This window comes from Hylobates moloch, unplaced genomic scaffold (assembly GCF_009828535.3).
Source record: "Hylobates moloch isolate HMO894 unplaced genomic scaffold, HMol_V3 SCAFFOLD_6, whole genome shotgun sequence".
In the NCBI taxonomy this organism is placed as follows: Eukaryota; Metazoa; Chordata; class Mammalia; order Primates; family Hylobatidae; genus Hylobates; species Hylobates moloch.
Genome location: NW_026652281.1, coordinates 89,112,018 through 89,129,606, shown reverse-complemented (window position 1 = coordinate 89,129,606; position 17,589 = coordinate 89,112,018). Strand labels below are relative to the sequence as shown.

At 48.1% G+C, this 17,589-nt stretch overlaps 1 protein-coding gene across 1 annotated transcript in view; it reads right to left on the bottom strand.

The window, feature by feature from the left end:
* Positions 1 to 6,088: 6,088 nt before the first annotated feature.
* RBL2 (RB transcriptional corepressor like 2) overlaps positions 6,089 to 17,589 on the bottom strand; it is an 88,858-nt gene continuing 77,357 nt past the window's right edge. The window contains exon 23 of the mRNA XM_058440983.1: positions 6,089 to 6,107. The gene's annotated coding sequence lies outside the window, so the exon portion shown is untranslated. The remainder of the gene's footprint in view (positions 6,108 to 17,589) is intronic.

The following is a 17,589-nucleotide window of genomic DNA, read 5'->3' as shown; positions in this document are numbered from 1 at the left end:
GGTGTGTGCCACCACCCCCGGCTAATTTTTGTATTTTTAGTAGAAACGGGGTTTTGCCATGTTGCCCAGGCTGGTCTCGAACTCTTGACTTCAAGTGACCCACCCTCCTCAGCCTCCCAAAGTCCTGGGATTACAGGCATGAGCCACGGTGCCCGGCCAGTTCTCCTATTTAGTGTACAAATGTATGGACTTTTGTATATTCACAGAGTAGTGCAACCATCACCACAGTCAATTTTAGAACATTTTCATGACCTCAAAAAGAAATCGCTTACCTGTAGCTAGCTACTACCCCTATAGGCCGCCACCCAACCATAAGCAACCACCAATTGACTTTCTGTTTCTATAGACTTGCCCACTCTGGACATTTCAGAGATATAGAATCATGATAGGTGGTCTTTTGTGACTTCTTGTGCTTAGCATATTTTCAGGGTTCATCCACGTGTAGCCTGTATCAGAATCTCATTCCTTTCTATGGCCAAATAATATTCCATTGTAGAAATACAGTTGGCCCTTGAACAACATGGGTTTGAACTGTGAGGGTCCACTTATACACAGATATTTTTTAACCAAATGCAGATCAAAAATACAGTATTTGTGGGATGTGAAACCTGCATATATGGAGGGCTAACTTTTCTTACGAATTCCTCAGGGCCAACTGTAGGACTTGAGTATGCACAGATTTTGGTAAACTTAGGGGTCCTGGACCCAAGCCCTCACTTATACCAAGGCACAACTGTCTATGACTTTGTTTAGCCATTCATTTGTTCATGGGCATTTAGGTGCTTTCCACTTTTGGCTCTTGTGAATAGGGCTACTGTGAACATTCGGTACACGTTTTTGTTTGAACACCTGTCGTCAATTCTGGATATATGTCCAGGAGTGGAATTGCTGGGTCAGTGCTACTAACTTCTGATCAATATTTAAAACTAATTTTTTCCACAATGGCTCATGTCAGTGGTTGTCTTCCCTCCTCATTCAAGTTCCCCCCCCCAAGGTGAATTCCACTGGGACAAACATTGAGTCAACTGCATATATTTTACTGAAAAGGGCTTTGTATGAAGAGCAAGGGAGGGGTCGACGCTGAACACCCTGCAGTTCTTGGTAAATAAAAAACTCCATTTCACCTCCCTCATTCTCAGTCTCTCTTCCCTCCTGCATCCCCAACCCATCGTCCACCTGCCTCCCAATCTTCTCCCTAAGTTTTGTTCTTTCCACAAAAGCACTAAAACTCAGTCTGGGCCTTCCAAGCCTGCCTCCCTACGTGGACTCATTCACATTTTCTTCAAGCAGAGAAAAGGCCATTGAAGGCCATGCAACAAAGAGGGTGGTCCTGAGCTCCATGAACAAGATTCTCCCGGGACCCACCCTCCTTAGAAAACTATGGGAGAGGCTGGGCGCAGTAGCTCACACTTGCAATCCCAGCACTTTGGGAGGCCAAGGCAGGTGGATCACCTAAGGTCAGGAGTTTGAGACCAGCCTGGCCAACATGGTGAAACCCCATCTCTACTAAAAATACAAAATTTAGCCGGGCGTGGTGGTGGGTGCCTGTAGTCCCAACTACTCGGGAGGCTGAGGCAGGAGAATGGCTAGAATCCAGGAAGTGGAGGTTGCAGTGAACCGAGACCATACCACTGCACTCCAGCCTGGGCGACAGAGTGAGACTACATCTCAAAGAAAAAAAAAAGAAAACTATGGAATATAATAAAATAGAATTTTTTTCTACCAAGTTACACTGCAGATAAAGTCTATCACAGAACATCTCCCCTTCACCCAGTCAGAAGGTTTCAGCTTTCTGGTCAAGGTCTATACAGATGCCACAGACTTAAGACCTTGAAGATGTACATCAATTATTAAACTTTCAGTGTTGAAAATTTTTCTAACTTCATTTAACAAAAAATTTGTGGATATATGGTAGGTATATATATTTACGTTGAGAATGTTTAAGTTTTCTGCTTTTAAAAGTTAAGAGCCATTTAATTGTCTATTTATTTATGGAGACACCATTTCACTGTGTCCGCCAGGCTGAAATGCAGTGGCACGATCTCAGTTCACTGCAACCTCCGCCTCCTGGGTTCAAGTGATTCTCATGCCTCAGTCTCTTGAGTAGCTGGGATTACAGGCATGTACCACCACACCCAGCCAATTTTTGTATTTTTAGTAGAGATGGGTTTTGCCGTGTTGGCTAGGCTGGTCTCAAACTCCTCACCTCAAGTGATCTGCCTGCCTCAGCCTCCCAAAGAGCTGGGATTATAGGTGTGAGCCACCATGCCTGGCTTATTTATTTATTTATTTATTTATGAGATGGAGTCTAGCTGTGTCACTCAGGCTAGAGTGCAGTGGCACAGTCACAGCTCACTGCAGTCTCAACTGCCTAGGCTCAAGTGTTCCTCCCACCTCAGCCTCCTGAGTAGCTGGTACCACTGGCATGCACCGCCACATGCAACTAACTTTTAAAAAATGATTTGTAGAGACAGGGTCTCGGTGTACCGCCCAGGCTAGCCTCAGACTCCTGGCTCAAGCACTTCTCTCATCTTATCCTCCTGAAGCGTTGGGATTGCAGGCATGAACCATGGCACCTAGCCGTCCCATTTTAAAAAAAAAAAAAATCCAGATTTCCACTTTCCCTTGAAAAACCAAAGACTTTTAATGACTGTAACACACATCCATGCCTGGTACCCGCTGGCCAGAGCTGAGCAGTGGCCGTTCCTCGGGCTGGGCCTGTACCTTCCCTCGCCTGGCCTGAGTCCCTCATTTCTGTGACCTGTCTGGCCTCCGTGGGCATCTGGACATCTGATCCGTGCTCCAGGGTAACTTCAGAGCAGCTCCAAAGGCAGAGCAGACATTAGGACTCTGCCTGGGGAGTACAGTCAGGGCAGTAGCCCATGCAAGGTGTGATGCCCAGGCCTGCAGTGTGCGCCTGTCAGAGAAGCCCCTGAGGAGGGGCCGGTCCACGGTGGAGCACGGACACAGGCAGGCCAGCAGCCACCGACCAGGAGCCGAGCAGAGGACTCACTCATTCCACAGATATTCATTCAGCACCCGCTAGGTGCATTGTTCCAGACGCTAGGACTGCTGTGAGCATTCCTGCCCTCGTGGAGCACCCTTTCCAGGTAATATACACAATAAGTAAAGCACACGGTTTGCTGCATGGCAAGAAGGGCTAGGGAACCAGCGGGAGAGGGAGTGTTGGCATGAGGTAGGCAGAGAGAAGGAGGCCGAGGGCGGGAGGCTTGCAGCTGTAGATAGAGGGGCCGAGGAAGACCTCTCGGAAAAGGTTCTGTTTGAGTAAAGGCCTGAAGGAAGTGGGGAGGCAAGCGATGTAGTTGTCTGGAAGAATTTCAGGCAGAGGGAAACAGCAAGTGCAAATGCCCTGTGCTTGGTGCACTCGAGGCAGAGCCAGAGGGGACTGGGACTGTGGCCACCACTGCAGGAGCCCAGGAGGAGAGTGGCAGGAGACGAGGGCGAGGGAGGAGGAAACTCGGACAGGGCCTGATGGTACGGCACAAGCACTCTGGACTTTACTCTGAGATGGGAAAGCTCTGGGAGCTTAACAGAAGAGTGGCCTGAGTTATGCTTTAACCGGATCACAGTGGCTGGGTTTGTGGGAGGAATGTGGAGAAGTCAATCCACAGGCTCTAATAGTCATCCAGGTGAGCGAAGGGAGTGGGGAAGAGGGATGGCTGCAGGCAAGGCAGCAGGAAGTGACTGGATTCTGGATACAGACGAAAATGGGGCTCCTGCATCTGCTGACGAGCGACGTGTGGGGCATGAGATGAGAGGATGACCGTAGGGTTATGGACCTGAACAGCTGGAAGCGTAGCATTGCCATTTACAAAACGGGAGGCCCTCAGAGGTGAGGTACGCTGTGGCAGGGGGACGTATTGGCTTTGAGATGGCCAAATTCAAGTGAAGATGAGGCAGCAGCTGGTTACAGGAGCCTGGAGTTCAGAAGTCAGAAGATCAGGAGAGAGGCTGGAGCCCAGGGTGTGTCACCAAGCAGGTAACCATAGGTGAGATCTCAGGCTGAGCCCTGAGCTCGCCAGCATTAAGAAGGCAGGGACAGTTGGAGACACAAGCAGCAGGTCAGTGAAGAGAGTGGCAGGTCAGTTAGAAGTTGTTCCTGTCGAGTTTATCTTCCATAGGGAAGAAAGTGGGTAAAAAAGTTTTGCTAGGGGCTGGGCGTGGTGGCTCATGCCTGTGATCCCAACACTTTGGGAGGTTGAGGCGGGAGGATTGCTTGAGCCCAGAAGTTTGAGACCAGCCTGGGCAAGATGACAAAACCCTGTCTCTACAATAAATAGAAAAATTAGCCAGGCATGGTGGCCTGCACCCATAATTCCAGCTACTCGGGAGGCTGAGGTGGAAGGATCTCTTGAACCCGGTAGGCAGAGGTTGCAGTGAGCTGAGATCATGCCACTGCACTGCAGCCTGGGTGACAGAGTGAGACCCTGACTCAAAAAAAAAAAAAAAAAAAAAAAATTTGCTGACTTCTTTATATAACTAAACGAAAATAATTTCCTGTCTCCCAAGGGATTTTGGCACCCTAGATTGGGGCCAAGTTTATAGCTTTAAAATATATATATGTATTTTTGAGACAGTCTTTCTCTGTCGCCCAGGCTGCAATGCAGTGGCACGATCTTGGCTCACTGCAACCTCTGCCTCCTGGGTTCAAGTGATTCTCCTGCCTCAGCCTCCTGAGTAGCTGGGATTACAGGTGACCACCATCATGCTCTGCTAATTTTTGTATTTTTAGTAGAGATGGGGTTTCACCATGTTGGCCAGGCTGGTCTTGAATGGCTGGCCTCAAGTGATCCACTCATCTCAGCCTCCCAAAGTGCTGGGATTACAAGCGTGAGCCACCATGCCTGGCCTAGCTTAAAATGTTTTAATATAATTTTTGGATAGGAGATATACTCACCATATGGTTCACATTCAAAAAGCACAGCAGTCTTCCCCTCACCCTTGCTCCTCAGCCCCCTGACCCCTTACGCAGAGTCAACCAGGTCCCCAATTTCTTATAGTCTTCCAGAAGTGTTCTTGGCGTATGCTATGTACATTTTTTTAGATAGTGCTATTCCACTTAAAAGGTTACAGTATAAGGCTGGACACAGTGGCTCATGCCTGTAACCCTAGTGCTTTGGGAGGCTGAGGCGAGAGGATTGCTTGAGTCCAGGAGTTCAAGACCAGCCCCGTTTCTACAAAAAAATACAGAAATTAGCTGGATGTGGTGGCGTGTGCCTGTAGTCCCAGCTACTAGGGAGGCTGAAGTAGGATCACTTGAGTCTGGGAGGTGGAGGTTGCAGTGAGCTGATTGTGCCACTGTACTCTCGCCTGGGAGATAGAGTGAGACCCTGTCTTTAGAGAAAAAAAAAAAAAAAAGACAATATAAATCAGTTGTATAGTGTAAATGTAACTTTTTTTTTTTTTGGCGGGGGGTGGTGGAGGGGGATGGAGTCTCCCTCTGTTGCCCAGGCTGCAGTGCAGTGGTAAGATCTTGGCTCACTGCAACCTCTGCCTCCCGGGTTCAAGCGATTCTCCTGCCTCAGCCTCCCAAGTAGCTGGGATTACAGGCGCCTGATACCATGCCCAGCTAATTTTTGTATTTTTAGTACAAACAGGATTTCATCATGTTGGCCAGGATGGTCTCGAACTGCTGACCTTGTGATCCACCTGCCTCGGCCTCCCAAAGTGCTGGGATTACAGGTGTGAGCCACCGTGCCCAGCCTGTAAATGTAACTTTTATATGCACTGGGAAGCCAAAAAAAATGCATGTGAGTTGCTTTATCTCAGTGGTCTGGATCTAAATCCCTCAATATCTCTGCGGCATGCCTGTACAAGCATGGGGGTGGCAGGGGGTGTGAGCACACACTCTTCCCTTTGCCCTTCATTTCACAAATGATAGCATATACCCGCTGTTCATTTAACACATCTCAAAGACCATTCCTTGAAGATCGTGTACTAATATACAAATAAAGAACTTACTCATTCTCTTTTTTCTCTTTTGTGCATGTGCCGTAATTTGCTTAACCAGCCCCTTACCAAGGGACTTTTACGTCGCTTCCCATCTTTTGTTGCAATAATAACCTTGTTCGCCTGTAATTTTGCACCTGTGTGAATATAAATCAGTTGGATTAATTCCTAGAAGCAGAATTGTTAGGTCAAGGGGGATGTGTATTTGCATTTTTAATAGAGATCCCCAGAGGTGGTACAGTTTAAGCTCCCACAAGCCACATACAAGAGTTCATGTTTCAACACATTTTCCAGCATAGTCTGTTAGCAGATTCTTTCTCTTTCATCTGAGAGTTTTAAATAATGGAATTTCAGTCTGCACTTCTCTTGCCATCGGTGGGGCTGCCTGTAGTTTGTTTTGTTTTGTTTTGAGACAGAATCTCTTATCACCCAGGCTGGAGTGCAGTGGCATTATCTCGGCTTACTGCAACCTCTGCCTCCTATAACCTCTGCCTCCCGGGTTCAAGCGATTCTCCTGCCTCAGCCTCCTGAGTAGCTGGGATTACAGGCATGCACCACCATGCCTGGCTAATTTTTGTATTTTTAGTAGAGACAGGATTCTGCCATGTTGGCCAGGCTGGTCTTGAACTCCTGACCTCAGGTGATCCACCTGCCTTGGCCTTCTAAAGTGTTGGGATTACAGGCATGAGCCACTGTGCCCGGCCTGCCTGTAGTTTTTGACAGGGCACCCGGAAGTGTCACTCGGCAGAGGAGTTACTGGGCTGGGTTTGCATGCAACACCCCTTTTCATTGCTCAGCCTCTACAGGGCTGTTCTGGCCCCTTTCACCCAGAAGGAGCTAAGTAGAGAAACGTACTCCCTTGAGGGTTTTAGTCACTAAAAGTGGGATATTTCTCTGAAATTACTGACTTAGAGGACAGAAATGGAGGCACAACTGCTTACCTCAGAAGTCTGACTCGCCGTGGTCGTATTTGAGGATCTGCACCATTTATTCATTCAATTCAGCAACTATTGACGGAGAGTTTAGTGTGTACCAGGGACTGAGCTGGGCTTGGAGGAAATGAGAAATTGAAGGCCCCACGCTCAAGGAAGTTTTGTGTTCTAGCATAACATACAACAATCAAGCAAACAAATGAGGATTTTAAGGAGGGATAAAGTCCAGGCACAGTGGCTCATGCTTGGAATTCCAGTGTTCTGGGAGGCTGAGGTGGAGGACAGCTTGAGGCTAGGAGTTCCGGACCAGCCTGGGCAACATAACAAGACCCTGTCTCTACAAAAAAAAGGAAACAGTAGCCAGGTGTGGTGGCTCATGCCTGTAGTCCCAGCTACTCAGGCGGCTGAAGTGGGAGCATCCTTTGAGCCTAGGAGTTCAAGTCTGCAGTGAGCCATGATTTCACCACTGCACTACAGCCTGGGCAACAGAGCAAGACCCCATATCTTAAAAAATATATATATATGTACATATATATTATATATAAATATATACATATATATAAAAGAAGGAGAGATAAGTGCTGTGAGGAAAATAGGATGATGTAACAGTGACAAAAAAAAAAAAAAAAGACGGAGTCAGAGAAGGCTTCTTGGGGTGGTGACGCTTTAGCGGAGGTGCGAAAGAGAAGACAGGCAAAGATCTGGGGAAGGAACATCCAGGCAGAGCGGACAGGCTGTCCAAGAGGGCGTCCAAGGAGCAGAAGTAAGGCTTGTGAGTTGGTTCACGGTAGGTGAAAGGGGGAGACATAACAACTGAGCATGGAGAAGTGACCCCAAAGGCCACAGTGAAGAATCAGTTTGTCTTTCGTTGCAGTTTGAAGCTCTGGGAAGGGTTTAAGTGATGGAGTGCTGGTAAGTGCTCGACTGGCTGTGGAGTGGGGACGTGGAGTCTGACAGAGAGTGTTTGCCGACTTCTGTGGTGTAGATGTTCCCATCATGACCAATTTCAAATTCCCAAAGTGTTCACTGAACTCAGAGTTAAAAAGAGACGTGCACAGACACCGGTGGGTGAAAATGATGGCTCCTTTCTTCTCTGGACTGGTTTTATTGAAAGTATGCTGCTTTATACACTTAAAGGGCATTTTATAAAACAAAACATTACAAGCTGATGAGTGGCTCCTCATACCCCTGGGTTAAGCCAGAGAGTGGTGTGCTTTGATTCCTGTTAAGACCATCTGGCTGCTGTGTGGACTTTCTTGAGCCCTTCAAATCACAGGTGCCTACCCTACTGTCACCACAGGGTCAACCGCATCACTTCCTTCCGTTCCCTTCCCACATCCTGCCTGCCTTTCCTGCTAGGGCGCAAACCACAGCCTTAGGTCTTAATCTGATCTCAACAATGGACTTGATCTTTTTTCGAGGCTGATGGATTCCAGCGCCAAAAGTGACTTCTCTTTAACTTCTCCTGCTATTGTGTGGGGAAAATCCAGAGCAGGGAAGAAAACCCCTCCTGACTGTCCACACTGTTTTGATTTCCCTCCTGCCATACATGGAGATATTGGTTCTTGTAGCGCGACCTGGGATCACTGCCCTACCTCTCTTCACTTTTGCTCCTGAAATTGTCAGACGCTCGGGAAACTGCACTCTTATTATTAGTCGATTGCCTCTGTGCTTGGCATAGCACGCTTGGGGACAGAGAGATCTGTTTGTTTTTCATTTCCACGTCTAATTTAAAGAGGGGGTAAAAAGTGTAAACTCTTTTATGATGTCTCGCCATCCTTAAAATTCTGAAATTACTTTGGTCTTTGTTGGTCAGCACATAAATTAATTTTCACTTGAAGAAACATTTTTAATGGCTTTCATTCTGGCCTGGCCTCATCCCACGGTCCAATTACTGAGGTAACTATCGCCAGCGAGGAGACAGTAGGAGCCGTAGATCAGAAATTGTTTACCAGGCTAGCAGGCATCGATTTATTCAAGTTATCTGACACAGCTGATCATATTTTATTTTCCCAAATCTTCTCTCTCAAATTGATTTTTCAGAAAGTTTTTAATACAGGTTTATTCACCTAGCTAATCCATTTATCTTCAGTTCCACCTGTAAAGTCAAGAAAATCTCTACGGGGATCTGCAGAAAGAAAGGCATTCTCTCTGCACCCCTCTCTCCCCTCCCCACACATGTACAAGTGCACGCGCTGCATGCTCAGGTCCCACACCCTCCCAAGTGCAGCTAATTATCCGTGAGACTCTCAAAACTTCTCATCTTCCTGGGCCTCCATTTCTTCTGCAAAATTGGAGATTTATACTATTTTGTCTTTAAAGTCCTTTCTAACTTGAGATCTTCAGAATCAGAGTTTAGAGTTGGTGAGGGATGAGGGAGCTCAGTCTCCACAATTCAGTTTTGGAAGAGAAGGCTCTTCCACCAGCAATTGGACAGGTCCTGGCTAATAGCAGCAATGATGGTGGGACAAGGACTGTGACTGCATTCTTGACTACACCTCCCTTCCCTGCAGCCCGGGGTTAGTTTTCTCTATCCCAAGAGCAGAAAGATTTTAAGGCATCAAAGGCCTTTCTCTGGGGCACTCCAGCAAGTGGCCATGCTGGAAGGTGTCTTCTTATTGTTGCTGGAGCAATGGGTTGGGTAGGCAGACCCTGAAGGAGTCTTCACATGTCTTGAACAATAATATAAATCGGCCAGGCAGGGCAGCGGCTCATGCCTGTAATCTCAGCACTTTGGAGAGGCCAAGGCAGGAGGATCACTTGAGGCCAGGAATTCAAGACCAGCCTGGGCAACATAGACCTCCATCTCTATAAATAAATTTATAAAAATTAGCCAGGCATGGTGGTGTACACCTGTAGTACTAGCTACTCAGGAGGCTGAGATGGGAGGATTGCTTAGCCCAGGAGTTCGAGGCTGCAGTGAGCCGTGATCATGCCGCTGCACTCTAACCTAGATGACAGAGTGAGATCCTGTCTCAAAAAAAAAAAAAAAAAAAAAAAGAGGAAAATAATACATGAATGATACAGGTGGCTGCGTGTGCTCTCATGAAGGGTGTGGCCATCAAAGAATCTGAAGCATGATTCCAGCCCTTCCGGGCTCCTAGAGGTGTAGGTATGCTGGGAACCATATCAGGCACCGAGAAAACATGTATGGTGGAGCAGCAGTGCAAGGTTAACCTAGGTCTGCATCTCAGAGGTAGACACCTGTTCCTAGAGTCCTCACCCTTCTCTAAGTCCCAGCTGCAAAGTTAATGACTTGTTGGCCCAGCCTGAATTATGCAGAACTGGCTCATGATCCTTCAGGTCGTGGTTCTCTGGAGCCAAAATACGTGTCTTGTTTCATGATCTTATTTCATTTTTTTTTTTTTTTTTTAGAGACAGGGTTTCTCTCTTTTACCCAGGCTGGAATGTGGTAGCATGATCATGTCTCACTGAAGCCTTGACCTCCTGGGCTCAAGCCATCCTCCCACTTCAGCCTCCTGGGTGACTGGGACTACAGAAACACACCTGGCTAATTCTTAGATTTTTTTTTTTTTTTAAGAGACAGGTTTCACTATGTTGCCCATGCTGGTCTCAAACTCCTGGGCTCAAGCAGTCCTCTCGCCTCAGCCTCCTAAAGTGCTGGGATTACAGGCGTGAGCCACCGTGCCTGTCCTCATGATCTTATTTCAGATGAGGCTGCTCTTTTGACATGTCTCTGCCTTTTCCTCCACTATTGGATGTGCTTCCTGGGTGGATAGTTTGCAGAAGAAAAGAGACAAGCAGAGGTATTTGCTGTAATCAAAGATTCTTCACATTGTCCCCAGGGCTGTCAAACTAAACCCAGTGTCACCAGGGGCTTATCGTTCTGCAGACTGTTTTTGTGCTGAAACCCATCTTTCTCCAGCTCCTTTTTCACAGCGTGCAGTCAGATGCCCTGTGTGCGAGCAGAGCTAAGAGCTGTGACGCATGCAAGCAGAGGCATGCATGGCAGTCGGAGGCCTCCCCAGGTCCCAAAAAGGCTTTGCCAATGCGCCACAATATTCCCATTAACTCCCTGCAATACGGGCTCTGTGATGTCCCTCTCCTATCAGGTACAGGTGGTAGAACTGCACAGAAATGGCCATCAATGCACAGAAGGCTACAGCGGGTGGACAGACCGTCTTATTCCTGAGTGGGCTGTTTTCTCATTGTTATAAGGTGTGTTTTAAATACTTACCCTGGCACTTTGCCCGTGCGTTTCCAAAGTGCTAAATAACAAAATGTGGTCCTTCTCCTGAATAAATGAGACAGGTCATCGGTGCCTGTGGGCCATGCCAAGAGGATCATGGGGGAAGAGTATCTTTCACAATCAAAGAGACACCTCTTGCTGGGTATGGTGGTTCATGCCTGTAATCCCAGCACTTTGGGAGGCCGAGGCAGGTGGATCATTTGAGGTCAGGGGTTTGAGACCAGCCTGGCCAACATGGTGAAACCCCATCTCTACTAAAACTACAAAAATTAGCCAGGCGTCTTGGCGCACACCTGTAATCCCAGCTACTTGGGAGGCTGAGGCAGGAGAATTGCTTGAACCCAGGAGGTGGAGGTTGCAGTGAGCCAAGGTCATGCCATTACACTCCAGCCTGGGCGACAGAGGCAGACTCTGTCTCAAAAAAAAACCTTGGTACAATCATGCCCTGACAGCCTCTGATGTGGCCCGTCCTCACTTTGATACAGACTGTGGGGAAATCTCCTAATCACAGTTTGGCTCTTCCTGGGGTCAGCAGATTTCTCAGGAGTGAGGACTGCGCAGTAGACGCTCATCTTAATACAGGAAGAAGAAAAACAATGAGGCTTATCCGCAGCTGCAGAGGAGGCAGTCATTTCCAGCTTTCCAGTCAACACTTACAGGGCCCTATTGGTCTGTTAGGGCCATGGTAACAAAGTACCACCCACGGGGTGGCTCATGCAACAAACTTATTTTCTCACAGTTCTGGAGGCTGAAAGTCCAAGATCAAGGTGCTGGCAGGGTTGGTTTCCTCCCCTAAGGCCTCTGTCCCTGGCTTGCAGATGGCCATTCCCTTGCCGTCTCTTCCTGCGGTCATCATTCTTTGAGTGCAGGTCCCTTGTGCCTCTGTGTGTGTCTAAATTTCCTCTTGGGTTTTGATATGGCTTGGCTGTGTCCCCACCAAAATCTCAACTTGAATTGTATCTCCCAGAATTCCCACAGGTTGTGGGAGGGACCCAGGGGGAGGTAATTGAATCATGGAGACAGTTTTTTTGTTTGTTTGTTTTTTGAAATGGAGTCTCACTCTGTCACCCAGACTGGAGTGCACTGGCGTGATGTCTGCTCACTGCAATCTCCACCTCCCTGGTTCACGCCATTCTCCTGCCTCAGCCTCCTGAGTAGCTGGGACTACAGGTACCCGCCACCATGCCCAGCTATTTTTTTTTTTTTTTTTGTATTTTTAGTAGAGACGGGGTTTCACCAAGTTAGCCAGGATGGTCTGGATCTCCTGACCTCATGATCCGCCCACCTTGGCCTCCCAAAGTGCTGGGATTACAGGCATAAGCCACCACACCTGGCCGTGGAGATGGTTTTTACTGTGCTGTTCTCATGATAGTGAATAAGTCTCACAAGATCTGATGGGTTTATCAGGGGTTTCTGCTTTTGCTTCCTCCTCATTTTTCTCTTGCCACCACCACGTAAGAAGTGCCTTTTGAAGTGCCTTTCACCTCCCACCATGATTCTGAGGTCCTCCCAGCCATGTGGAACTGTAAGGCCAACTAAACCTCTTTTTGTTCCCAGTTTCAGGTATGTCTTTAACAGCAGTGTGAAAACAGACTAATACAGTAAATTGGTACCGGTAGAGTGGGGTGTTGCTGAAAAGATGGCTGAAATTGTGGAAGCAACTTTGGAACTGGGTAACAGGCAGAGGTTGGAACAGTTTGGAGGGCTCAGAAGAAGACAGGAAAATGCGGGAAAGTTTAGAATCTCCTAGAGACTTGTTGAATGGCTTTGACAAAAATGCTGATAGTGATATGAACAATAAGGTCCAGGGTGAGGTGGTCTCAGATGGAGATGAGGAACTTTTTGGGAACTAGAGTAAAGGTGACTTTTGTTTTGTTTTAGCAAAGAGACTGGTGGCATTTTGCCCCCGCCCTAGAGATTTGTGGAACTCGGGAGAGATGATTTAGGGTATCTGGTGGAAGAAATTTCTAAGCAGAAAAGCATTCAAGAGGTGACTTGTGTACTGTTAAAAGCATTCCATTTTAAAAGGGTAATAGAGCACAAAAGTTTGGAAAATTTGCAGCCTTACTATGCAATAGAAAAGAAAAACCCATTTTCTGTGAATAAATTCAAGCCAGCTACAGAAATTTGCATAAGTAGCAAGAAGCCTAATGTTAATCTCCAAGTCCATGGTGAAAATGTCTCCAGACCATGTCAGAGAACTTCCAGGCACCCCTTCCCATCACAGGCCTGGAGGCCCAGGAGTAAAAAGTGGTTTTGTGAGTGGGGCCCAGGGTCCCCATGCTGTGTGGAGCCTAGGGACTTGGTGCCCTATGTCTCAGCTGTTCCAGCCATGGCTGAAACGGGCCAATGTATAGCTCAGGCTGTGGCTTCAGAGGGTGGAAACCCCAAGCCTTGGCAGCTTCAACGTGGTGTTGAGCCTGCGAGTGCACAGAAGTCAGGAATTGAGGTTTGGGAACCTCCACTTAGATTTCAGATGTATGGAAACGCCTGGATGCCCAGGCAAAAGTTTGCTGCAGGGGTGGGGCCCTGAATGGAGAACCTCTGCTATGGTAGTGCAGAAGGGAAATGTGGGGTCAGAGCCCCCACACAGAGTCCCTACTGGGGCACTGCCTAGTGGAACTGTGAGAAGAGGGCCACCATCCTCCAGACCTCAGAATGATAGATCCATCAACAGCTTGCACTGTGTGCCTGGAAAAGCCACAGACACTCAATGCCAGCCCGTGAAAGCAGCCAGGAGGGTGGCTGTACCCTGCAAAGCCACAGGGGCAGAGCTGCCCAAGGCCATGGGAACCCACCTCTCGCAAAGTGTGACCTGGATGTGAGACCTGGAGTCAAAGAAGATCATTTTGGAGCTTTAAAATTTGATTATCCTGCTGGATTTTGGACTTGCATGGTCCCTGTAACTGTTTTGTTTTGGCCAATTTCTCCCATTTAGAACAGCTGTACTTACCCAATACCTGTACCCCCATTGTATCTAGGAAGTAACTAGCTTGCTTTTGATTTACGGGCTCATAGGCGAAAAGGACTTGCCTTGTCTCAGATGAGACTTTGGACTGTGGACTTTTGGGTTAATGCTGAAATGAGTTAAGACTCTGGGGAACTATTGGGAAGGCAGGATTGGCTTTGAAATGTGAGGACGTGAAATTTGGAGGGGGTAAATCATATAGTTTGGCTGTGTCCCCGCCAAAATCTCAACTTTAATTGTATTTCCCAGAATTCCCACAAGTTGTGGGAGGAGAGACCCAGGGGGAGGTAACTGAATCATGGGGACCGGTCTTTCCCATGCTGTTCCTGTGGTAGTGAATAAGTGTCATGAGATCTGATGGGTTTATCAGGGTTTCTGCTTTTGCTTCCTCCTCATTTTTCTCTTGCCACCACCATGTAAGGAGTGCCTTTCACCTCCCACTATGATTCTGAGGCCTTCCCAGCCATATCAACAGTAAGTCCAATTAAACCTCTTTTTGTTCCCAGTTTTGGTTATGTCTTTATCAGCAGTGTGAAAATGGACTAATACAGGGTTTTTTTAATTTTGTTTTGGGGGGTGTTTGTGTTTGTTTTGTTGGTTTGTTTTTGTTTTTGTTTTTGAGACAGGGTCTTTCTCTGTCACCCAGGCTGGAGTGCAAGTGGCACAACCAGAGCTCACTGCAGCCTCAACCTCCGTGGGCTCAGGTGATCCTCCCACCTCAACTGGGACTACAGGCATGTGCCACCAGTCCTGGCTAATTTTTGTTTGTTTGTTTTTTGAGACAGTCTCGCTGTCGCCCAGGCTGGAGTGCAGTGGCGCGATCTCGGCTCACTGCAGGCTCCGCCCCACCCCGGGGTTCATGCCATTCTCCTGCCTCAGCCTCCTGAGTAGCTGGGACTACAGGTGCCCGCCACCTTGCCCGGCTAATTTTTTGTATTTTTAGTAGAGACGGGGTTTCACTGTTAGCCAGGATGGTCTCGATCTCCTGACCTCGTGATCCGCCTGCCTCAGCCTCCCAAAGTGCTGGGATTACAGGCATGAGCCACCGCGCCCGGCCCAGTCCTGGCTAATTTTTTATTCTTTTGTAGAGTATCACTATGTTGCCCAGGCTGGTCTTGAACTCCTGGCCTCAAGTGATCATCCCATCTCGGCCTCCCAAAGTGCTGAGATTACAGGCGTGAGCCGCTGTGCCTGGCCCCCTCATAGGCTTTTAGTCCATGTGAGATTGGGAACCTCCAGAGGGGTCTAAGCAGAAAGTGACCTGACCTGACCCAGGTTCAGCATGGTCACTCTGCTGGCCACGCTGGGGGCAGATGAGAAGGATGGAGGGGAGGCAGAGTCCAGCAAGGAGTCTGGCACCCTCACCCAGGCCAAGGGCCATAGGGCATGGTTGCTCAAACCAGGGTAGTAGCAGTGGAGGTGTGGGAACGATTTGGGGGTTGCCTGTTTTGTGGGGTAGCCTTTGCTCCCCCCGCTGCCCTCTGTCCATGTGTGACCTTGCCCTTTGCTGGACAGCGATATTTCTGGTCAGGAAGCAATAGCAGCACACCCTCTAATCAGCTCACATTTCTAGAAGGGCTGCCTCCGACACGGGTGGCTGTGGCTGTTCCAGAAGGGAAGATAAGCAGAGGCTAAACGGGGTCACCTACCATGCCCCATGCCTTGTGACTTAAGGTAGAAGCACCCCAGGAAGCACCAGGGCCCATTATGAGGATGTGGACAGGTGGTGGTTGGGGGCTGAGGGAGCTCTCCCACACTCTCTTTGGCCCCAGAGGGCTCACCACCTGGCTTCATCTGTTTTCCTGCCTGAATCCACTAATACCGACAGCCCAGTGGCTCTATTTGGCCAGTGACTAAATAAATATTTGTCCTGAGAAGCTGGGTCGCATGACCCTTGGGTGACGGCCTGGCTCCTCAGTGACTTGTATCACTAGGAATGTTGCACCTCCCCAGTGACACCTCCACCCCTGATTTCCACCTAAACACACCTTGCTCAGAGATGCTGTGTCCCCATTTACATACCTCATCCTTAATTGCGTGGGCAAATTTGGGGCTGGCCTTCATCCTAGGCCACGTTACCATACTCCTACATAGTGTAAGCGTGGAGCCTCGGGAAGGGGTGTAGTGATCCCCGCTTCTCACAGCCCCTAGCCTCTCCCCAGTCCCTTCACCATCCCCTCATTTCCTCGGACCATCTGTGATGGAGGAGAGAATTTGTCGTCATGCTCTGGGCCAGTACTGGAAACTCCACCATTATTGACTGATCTCTTTAAGTCCTAATGTATGTGGAAGGATTAAACTCAGTCATTTATATTTAGGGAATGAAGATTCCAAGGTTTGCTTTTGATGTGGAGGGAGAGATGTAGTTGTAGATGGGGAGATTCTGGGGGCTAAAGGCCTGAATTTCCTCAGGTGTGGCAGCCCTGCAGAATGGCTTCTTACAGGATCTTTACGGCGTCTTAGGTGGAAGGCTCAGTAAAAATGTTTTGCTAGAATCCACCCCTCATCTCCGTGTACTGAAATCTTTGGTGGAGATGCTACCCTGCTTAAGACTATTCAACCCTTTGATTAAGGAAAATATAAAACTTTTAGGAATGATTTTTAGGAATGCCAATGTAGACTTAGGATTTTTTTTTTCTTTTAAGGGAAGGAGTTTGTTTAAAATCTGTATGAGCAACTTACTTGAGAAGATAATTTCGGCTTTGCTACTTGCATTCTTCCTATTGCCCACCAGAGGGTACTCAAGCACCCTCCAGGCGGAGTTCCCTAACCCGTGGATTCCTTAACCTCACCCAGCACCTTCCCAGGCTGGAGCTGAGTTAGAACAAGGGAAGGTTGACCCGCTAAGTGTCTTCTGAAAGGGCCATCTAAATGGTGTCAAGAGAAGCTGCCGCCTGTGACTGAGAAAAATACAAATGACACTCATGCGAGCCCAGTAGGATGTACAGCCACTGTCTCTCTGCGGTCACGTTTGCTGTGTTATTCACATTCCCAGAGGAAAAAGCTGTGCGCCTGGCTTTAGCATTCTTTCCTCTTCTTGGGCACATTAAGGAATGTTTCGTACCTTACCACATCAGAGGAAAAAAAAAAATGGACGTTCTGCAGAGCGAGTTTAGGGCACACCAGTTATCAGGGACCCGAGGCCTGACTTGGCCAGAGGTCGGATGCGGCAATACCGAGTGCGGAGTGTGTAACCACCCACCCGGGCCGGGGCTTCCCTCACTAAAGTTCAGCAGCACGGCAACCGCAGTTCGCCACTTAGTGTCTCCTGCACCGCATCCGGCGTATTTTAAAACTGGATTTGACTGGGCTAGCATAAAGTAGGCAGCAAGGGCCACGAGAATAAGTCTGTTATGGACTCGACATTCATAATAACAAAGTTATTGACAGGAAGTCCGTCTTAAAATTAAGTGGGAAGTAGGAATGACCCTAATACCCTCCTGGAAGCCTCATTATTTGCTCATTATTGTACAGTTCCAGATATATAGGTAACTTTTCTTAGCAGACTA